Source organism: Babylonia areolata, chromosome 23, assembly GCF_041734735.1.
Source record: "Babylonia areolata isolate BAREFJ2019XMU chromosome 23, ASM4173473v1, whole genome shotgun sequence".
In the NCBI taxonomy this organism is placed as follows: Eukaryota; Metazoa; Mollusca; class Gastropoda; order Neogastropoda; family Buccinidae; genus Babylonia; species Babylonia areolata.
Genome location: NC_134898.1, coordinates 1,449,895 through 1,459,452, shown reverse-complemented (window position 1 = coordinate 1,459,452; position 9,558 = coordinate 1,449,895).

The window sequence follows — 9,558 nt, the reverse complement described above, 5'->3', positions numbered from 1 at the left end:
TGGGTGAAGCAGAACAAGCCACAGACAGCAACAAAGCTGAATCCAGCATCTTCGAAAGCCATCCCGCCGAGGCAAACGCTCTGCCAGAAGGAGACGGCAAGAAACACTCCAGGATCGAACTTCCTGAAGATCTCCCTTTCCCCGGTTCAGATGACGAAGTGGATTTCTTCCCTCCAAGCTCTGCTTCTTCACTCAGCGCAGAAGACTACACGACCTTCAGAGGTCACCGGATCAGGAACTACGTGCGTCCTCAGAGCCGCTACCGGCGGGACCCGTTCCTCAGCAACCGGAGAGAGAAGTCCCTGATCAAGCTGTCCATCGAGTACCCCGTGTACCTCAACGGGAACCGGGGGGACCTCAAGTCCCAGATGCTCTTCCCCAAGACGTGCCGCCAGAAGGTTCTGCAGGAGCTGGTGCAGAGGAACCACCAGTCCCTCCCCGCCCAGGCCGGCGGGGTGGTGCCCCCTCAGCTGAGGGCCAAGATCAACGCGTTCCTGAAGACCCTGGAGCACTGCTGTCCCCCCAAGTCTGGCATGGTCCCCGGGCAGTGAGGTGGCTCTGGGTGTCCGTCTGCAGGCAGTCAGCCTGAGGTACAGATCAGGGTTTGTGGCACACTTACTTACTAACTCACTTATTTACTGCCCGTTACACCCTCTAGCTTGTAGGGCAGTAACAAAGAAGCACCACTCTTGTCTGTTTTGGGCCAGTCTCTGAACGGTACCCCAGGTGTGTCTCTGAACGATACCCCACCTGTGCATCAGGGTCTTGAGTTCTCCTTCCACTGTTCTACGCCAGTGATTTTGAGACAGACGCACCATGTCAGTTGATTCACAGTTCTGAAACAAGATGGACATGTCACAATCTACCATGGCGAGGACTGCTTCCACGACGGAGCTCGACCAGAATAGCCTTGATTAAAAACTTGAACAAATCATGATTCTCTGTGTCACAGACCCAGCCTTTGACACACAAAAAGACAGACCTGGAGGAATCTGATGAACAGTTCTGTGCGCCACCCCAATGACCCTTCACGTGTATCAAGGAGAAGAAGAAGAAGACAAATCATGCATTCTGACATTGTCAGGTACACACGGCAGGGAAGATGGCACAAAAGCAAAACGTGCATTTCATAATTCACAGCGGCAGACAACCCTTGTCCACAATTCACAGGGCAGACAACCCATGTCCATAATTCACAGGGGTAAACAACCCTTGTCCACAATGCACAGGGTGGACAACCCCTGTCCACAATTCACAATGCACAGGGTGGACAACCCCTGTCCACAATTCACAATTCACAGGGTGGACAACCCCTGTCCACAGTTCACAGGGTGGACAACCCATGTCCACAGTTCACAGGGTGGACAACCCCTGACCACAGTTCACAAGGTGGACAACCCCTGTCCACAGTTCACAAGGTGGACAACCCCTGTCCACAGTTCACAGGGTGGACAACCCCTGTCCACAGTTCACAGGGTGGACAACCTTCATCCAACCCGCACACTGACCACAGTCCCAGTCCCGGAAAACATTCCAGTGTTTGTGTAAGTCGTCCCCGTACACGTTTAAGATGATAATAAGAATAATGACGTTACCCTTGTGGCCTGAAGTCATACATTAATATCTCCCGAATAATCTCCAAGTGTGCAGGTGGTTATATTTTTATTTTATGATTTTTATTTTTATAATAGTCTTTAGGATTTGTTGCTGTTGATGTTAATGTTGTCCGTTTGATTAACAGATTTTGGGCGATGTAGGTGAAGGTCACTGTATGGTAAGAAATCAGCACGTAGAGAGATGCAGGTGAAGGTCACTGTGTGGGAAGAAATCAGCACGGAGATGAGAGATGTAGGTGAAGGTCACTGTATGGTAAGAAATCAGCACAGAGATGAGAGATGTAGGTGAAGGTCACTGTATGGTAAGAAATCAGCACGTAGAGAGATGTAGGTGAAAGTCACTGTATGGTAAGAAATCAGCACATAGAGAGATGTAAGTGAAGGTCACTGTATGGTAAGAAATCAGCACGTATAAAGATGCAGGTGAAGGTCACTGTATGGTAAGAAATCAGCACGTATAAAGATGCAGGTGAAGGTCACTGTATGGTAAGAAATCAGCACGGAGATGAGAGATGCAGGTGAAGGTCACTGTATGAGAAGAAATCAGCACGTAGAGAGATGCAGGTGAAGATCACTGTATGGTAAGAAATCAGCACAGAGATGCAGGTGAAGGTCACTGTATGGTAAGAAATCAGCACAGAGATGTAGGTGAAGGTCACTGTATGGTAAGAAATCAGCGCGGAGATGAGAGGTGTAGGTGAAGGTCACTGTATGTTAAGAAATCAGCACGGAGATGAGAGACGCAGGTGAAGGTCACTGTGTGGGAATAAATCAGCACGGAGATGAGAGATGCAGGTGAAGGTCACTGTATGGTAAGAAATCAGCACGGAGATGAGAGATGCAGGTGAAGGTCACTGTATGGTAAGAAATCAGCACAGAGATGTAGGTGAAGGTCACTGTATGGGAAGAAATCAGCACGTAGAGAGATGTAGGTGAAGGTCACTGTATGGGAAGAAATCAGCACGGAGATGAGAGATGTAGGTGAAGGTCACTGTATGGTAAGAAATCAGCACGGAGATGTAGGTGAAGGTCACTGTATGGGAAGAAATCAGCACGTAGAGAGATGTAGGTGAAGGTCACTGTATGGGAAGAAATCAGCACGTAGAGAGATGTAGGTGAAGGTCACTGTATGGGAAGAAATCAGCACGGAGATGAGAGATGTAGGTGAAGGTCACTGTATGGTAAGAAATCAGCACGGAGATGTAGGTGAAGGTCACTGTATGGTAAGAAATCAGCACATAGAGAGATGTAGGTGAAGGTCACTGTATGGTAAGAAATCAGCACGGAGATGAGAGACGTAGGTGAAGGTCACTGTATGGTAAGAAATCAGCACAGAGATGTAGGTGAAGGTCACTGTATGGTAAGAAATCAGCACGTAGAGAGATGTAGGTGAAGGTCACTGTATGGGAAGAAATCAGCACGTAGAGAGATGTAGGAGAAGGTCACTGTATGGGAAGAAATCAGCACAGAGATGACAGATGTAGGTGAAGGTCACTGTATGGGAAGAAATCAGCACAGAGATGAGAGATGCAGGTGAAGGTCACTGTATGGGAAGAAATCAGCACGTAGAGAGATGTAGGAGAAGGTCACTGTATGGGAAGAAATCAGCACGGAGATGACAGATGTAGGTGAAGGTCACTGTATGGGAAGAAATCAGCACAGAGATGAGAGATGTAGGTGAAGGTCACTGTATGGGAAGAAATCAGCACGGAGATGAGAGATGTAGGTGAAGGTCACTGTATGGGAAGAAATCAGCACAGAGATGAGAGATGTAGGTGAAGGTCACTGTGTGGGAATAAATCAGCACAGAGATGAGAGATGTAGGTGAAGGTCACTGTATGGGAAGAAATCAGCACAGAGATGACAGATGTAGGTGAAGGTCACTGTATGGGAAGAAATCAGCACAGAGATGACAGATGCAGGTGAAGGTCACTGTATGGGAAGAAATCAGCACGTAGAGAGATGCAGGTGAAGATCACTGTATGGTAAGAAATCAGCACAGAGATGCAGGTGAAGGTCACTGTATGGTAAGAAATCAGCACAGAGATGTAGGTGAAGGTCACTGTATGGTAAGAAATCAGCGCGGAGATGAGAGGTGTAGGTGAAGGTCACTGTATGTTAAGAAATCAGCACGGAGATGAGAGACGCAGGTGAAGGTCACTGTATGGTAAGAAATCAGCACAGAGATGAGAGATGTAGGTGAAGGTCACTGTATGGTAAGAAATCAGCACAGAGATGTAGGTGAAGGTCACTGTATGGGAAGAAATCAGCACGTAGAGAGATGTAGGTGAAGGTCACTGTATGGGAAGAAATCAGCACGGAGATGAGAGATGTAGGTGAAGGTCACTGTATGGTAAGAAATCAGCACGGAGATGTAGGTGAAGGTCACTGTATGGTAAGAAATCAGCACGTAGAGAGATGTAGGTGAAGGTCACTGTATGGGAAGAAATCAGCACGTAGAGAGATGTAGGAGAAGGTCACTGTATGGGAAGAAATCAGCACAGAGATGACAGATGTAGGTGAAGGTCACTGTATGGGAAGAAATCAGCACAGAGATGAGAGATGCAGGTGAAGGTCACTGTATGGGAAGAAATCAGCACGTAGAGAGATGTAGGAGAAGGTCACTGTATGGGAAGAAATCAGCACAGAGATGACAGATGTAGGTAAAGGTCACTGTATGGGAAGAAATCAGCACAGAGATGAGAGATGTAGGTGAAGGTCACTGTATGGGAAGAAATCAGCACAGAGATGACAGATGTAGGTGAAGGTCACTGTATGGGAAGAAATCAGCACAGAGATGACAGATGTAGGTGAAGGTCACTGTATGGGAAGAAATCAGCACGTAGAGAGATGTAGGTGAAGGTCACTGTATGGTAAGAAATCAGCACGGAGATGTAGGTGAAGGTCACTGTATGGTAAGAAATCAGCACAGAGATGAGAGATGTAGGTGAAGGTCACTGTATGGGAAGAAATCAGCACGTAGAGAGATGTAGGTGAAGGTCACTGTATGGGAAGAAATCAGCACGGAGATGAGAGATGTAGGTGAAGGTCACTGTATGGGAAGAAATCAGCACGGAGATGACAGATGTAGGTGAAGGTCACTGTATGGGAAGAAATCAGCACAGAGATGAGAGATGTAGGTGAAGGTCACTGTATGGGAAGAAATCAGCACGTAGAGAGATGTAGGTGAAGGTCACTGTATGGGAAGAAATCAGCACGTAGAGAGATGTAGGTGAAGGCCACTGTATGGTAAGAAATCAGCACAAGAGATGAGAGCACTGTAGGTGAAGGTAGGGAGCACTGGTATGGGAGAAATCAGCACGTAGAGAGATGTAGGTGAAGGTCACTGTATGGGAAGAAATCAGCACGTAGAGAGATGTAGGTGAAGGTCACTGTATGGGAAGAAATCAGCACGTAGAGAGATGTAGGTGAAGGTCACTGTATGGTAAGAAATCAGCACGGAGATGAGAGATGTGAAGTCGGGGTTTGAACCCCCACTGATGAACTGTTTGATGTGTGTGGTCGCGGGACACTGCATGGACCCCCGTCTCAGCACGGCCCCGTGGTTTGTCTCTGGGGACAGAGGGTTAACTGGGACAGGGGACAGAGGGTTAACTGGGACAGGGGACAGAGGGTTAACTGGGACTGCTGTCATCCCACACTGTTTCTATGTCTTCGGCGTTAGGGGTGCGGGGGGGGGGGGATCTGTATCTATCAATCCAATCTATCTATCTATCTATCTATCTATCTGTCTGTCTGTCTGTCAGTCAGTCAGACAGTCGGCCAATCAGTCAGTTGTGTTTCGTATTATTCTATTCATTCATTTATTTATATATCTATTTATGTATTGTTCACATGGATGTAACATCATTTAACATTTAACCAGATTGCATGACTCCATAATTTGTATCAAATGACACACACACCCCGATCTCTCTCGCTCGTTTGCTTTTAACATTCACATATGTGAGTGCATGAGTATTTATGTATGAATTCATGAATTGTTTCACTAACTTATTATGCGCATATTGACAAGAAAAAAAATCTGTGTGTGTGTGTGTGTGTGTGTGTGTGTGTGTGCATGTTTGATATATGTGTTTATGTGTGAGTGAAGTCTTTTCAGTTTATGACTGCTTTGAATTCACTTTTCTCTTTGCTGGATATAAAGAAGCATGTATGGTGATTCCACTTCTCTGATTAAAGCAAATTCTCTCTCTCTCTCTCTCTCTCTCTCTCTCTCTCTCTCTCTCTCTCTCTCTCTCTCTCTCCTTCTTCTTCTTCTTCTTCTTCTTCTTCTCGTTTCTCTCAATCAATCCATAAAACATGCACACACAGACAAATAATTTAATGATATCAGTTTCACCAGGACTGATAGAGTCAAAGAAAATTTACAGTTGCTGATCGGAGCTGTAACAATGGTGACGGCTTCTGGTACCATTTCGGCAAAACCTATTCGTTCTGAATTCGTGGTCTGTCGCGTGTGGCATGTTGCTGATGATGGTTAGTATGGAGACTTCTTCAGCACCTATCCTCGGTCACAGACCAAGCTCCAAGCGCTTCACAAACACGGAATCATTTGCACAACAGCTGACTACATGGGTAGAGCGGACTGAGAGGGGGTGTTGTGGTGGTGACGGTGGGGGTAGTGTTGTGGTGGTGACGGTGGGGGTGGTGTTGTGGTGGTGATGGTGGGGGTGGTGTTGTGGTGGTGGTGACGGTGGGGGTGTTGTGGTGGTGGTGATGGTGGGGGTGGTGTTGTGGTGGTGACGGTGGGGGTGTTGTTGTGGTGGTGACGGTGGGGGTGGTGTTGTGGTGGTGACGGTGGGGGTGGTGTTGTGGTGGTGGTGGTGGTGGAGGTGGGGAACATCTAAACTTTTGTGTGTGTTTGCAAAATGAAGTTCCCACAAAACTACAGCACAACTGACGGTCGTCGTGATACAGTCGAGAGTGGAACACTGCAGTGATGCTTTGAAAACAATTGGACGACACCATAGTGATGATGATGATGGTGATGATGATGGTGAAGATGATGATGACGATGATGGTGATGATTATGGTGATGAAGATGATGATGACGATGATGGTGATGATGATGGTGATGATGATGGATGGTCAATTTTGTGAGAGGAGGAGAGTGTGGATGATGTATATCCGCTTCTTTGTTTTATGTCAGAACAAAGAAAGATCACAATAAATTTAACGACTCTCTGTGTGTGCTTCGACATTACTTGCGTGCATGTGTGTGTGTGTGTGTGTGTGTGTGTGTGTGTGTGTGTGTGTGTGTGTGCCAGTGTGTGTGTGTGTGTGTGTGTGTGTGTGTGTGTGTGTGTGTGTGTGGGTGGGTGGGTGGGTGGGTGCGTGTGTGTGTGTGTGTGTGTGGGGGGGGGGGGGGGGTGCCAGTGTGTGTGTGTGCCAGTGTGTGTGTGTGTGTGTGTGTGTGTGTGTGTGTGTGTCTCGCATCTCCCAAAGACGTCATCGTGGACTGTGTATCATGCCCCGTCCTACATGCAGCCTGTCTGTGGCCAGTCCGGCACTTTGCTGAGTCAGCTCTCGTTCCTACTTCACACTATGCTGCATAGGTTAAAAAAAAATCTACTGAGGCTTACCTCACTGCCCATGATAAATCAAATGATATTCGTTTCCTTTCCTCTCGATCTCGATCTCTTCTGTACTAAGGGACTTTACTCCTGTCGTATGTCTTGCGAACCTCATCTTTTGATTACGTCCCTTCTTAGGCAGTGCCTTATTTTTTTTTTCCCAAACGCTACTTACGTCATTGTTCTATTTCACAGGTCTATTCTTCTTCTTCTTCTTCTTCTTCTTCTTCTTCAGTTCTGCGTTCGTGGGCTGCAACTCCCACGTTCACTCGTATGTTTACGAGTGGGCTTTTACGTACATGACCGTTGTTGTTTTTTTTACCCTGCCATGTAGGCAGCCCTACTCCGCTTTCGGGGGTGTGCATGGTGGGTATCTTCTTGTTTCCATAATCCACCGAACGCTGACATGGATTACAGGATCTTTAACGTGCGTATTTGATCTTCTGCTTGCGTATACACACGAAGGGGGCTCAGGCACAAACAGGTCTGCACATATGTTGATCTGGGAGAATGGAAAAAACCTCCAACTTTTACCCACCAGGCGCCGTTACCCAGATTCGAACCCGGGACCCTCAGATTGAAAGACCAACGCTTTAATCACTCGGCTATTGCCTCCGTCGACAGGTCTGTTCAACAAAAGCTCCCGCCAATTGTGGGCATAACTTTGCTTCCGACTAGTATTAAACAGTGAACAAAACATTCACTTGGTTGTTAACATCAACATATGCACACAGCAATAATACACATTATAAAACAAAACAAAAAGACTCCCCCCCTCCCGCCCCCTAACCCCCATCCTCCTTGTTCAATTTATTCTTCTTAGTAGTAGTAGTAGTAGCAGCAGCAGCAGTAGTAGTAGTTGTAGTAGTATTGTAATAGTGATGTCTTCAGAAGTGTTACATGATTTTTTTCTTTCTTTTTGATAGCCTTTTTTTCTTTGTTAACTTGTTTGTATCTAAACATTTCTCATTCTTATTTATAACAGGTGTATTGTTAAATGCGCTTAGAGCATCAGGTAAGTGGTATGGAAATGCAATTACTGATTTATCCATGATGATGATGATGATTGTTGTTGTTATCGTTATCATCATTGTTTTCTGGTGGTGGTTTTTGGTGTTGTATGAATGGCCACACATAGTGTGTGTATGTGTTTAACGAATATCATTTGATTTATCATGGGCAGTGAGGTAAGCCTCAGTTGAATTTTTTTTTTTTTTTTTTTTACCCAGCCATTGGAAAAGGGAACTGAAAAAAATCAAAGAGAGAAAAATAAGAAGCACGACTAAAAAAATAAAAGTATATCTTAAAAAAAAAAAATAAATAACTGGACATGAATCTCTCCCTCCCCCCCTCCTCTCCCCCCAAAAAAACCAACAACAATAACAACTAACAAACAAACTAACTAACTAACAATCCAACGTTGCAGTCATCAACTGACGACAGTAGGACATATGGACAGACAGACGCGCGCATGTCGGACGATTAGAGAGACAGACAGACAGACAGACAGTTCACAGAGACAGACAAACAGACTGACTTGTAAATGAAAAGACGCAAAACGAAGTCTTGGCAAACCAGCAGTGACAATTGTGTTGGCCTACATAGCTGTTATCAAAAGATAGCAACGCATTTGAGTTCTTACAAATACTTACCAATCGCGTCACATGCCTACTACAATAGAACAGTTTCAGTTTCAGTAGCTCAAGGAGGCGTCACTGCGTTCGGACAAATCCATGTACGCTACACCACATCTACCAAGCAGATGCCTGACCAGCAGCGTAACCCAACGCGCTTAGTCAGGCCTTGAAAAAAAAAAAAAAAAAAAGAACAGGGAACAGTAATATAATAATGTATCCAAACGCAAGCGCGCGTGTGTGTCAGTGTGTGTGTGTGTGTGTGTTAGTGTGTGTGTGTGTGTGTTAGTCGGTGTTAGTGTGTGTGTGTGTGTGTGTGTGTGTGTGTGTGTGTGTGTGTGTGTGTGTGTGTGTGTGATGGAGCCGGGTGGGCGGGAGAGGAGGAGAGGGGGGAGGGGGGGGGGGCAACCATCACTGTGACCAGTAACTGACCATTTCTTTGGGACTATTACTTCGGAATTCACTGCTGACAGGACAGAACAAGCTTGACCCGGTGCGTGAAACAACGAAAATAACGAAATCCGAAATGTAGTGGCCGTTCTGTTGGCATGTGATTTGTCACCGAGGTTTGTCCGGTCACGCCTGTCAGCTGTGCTCGGTACTCTCGCACCTGTACAGTACTATTCTGCTGGTACAGTACACATGGATCAGTTGTGCTTGGTCACGGACTAGACGTCGTGGTAGCGGGCATGACCATGACACAGGCTGACA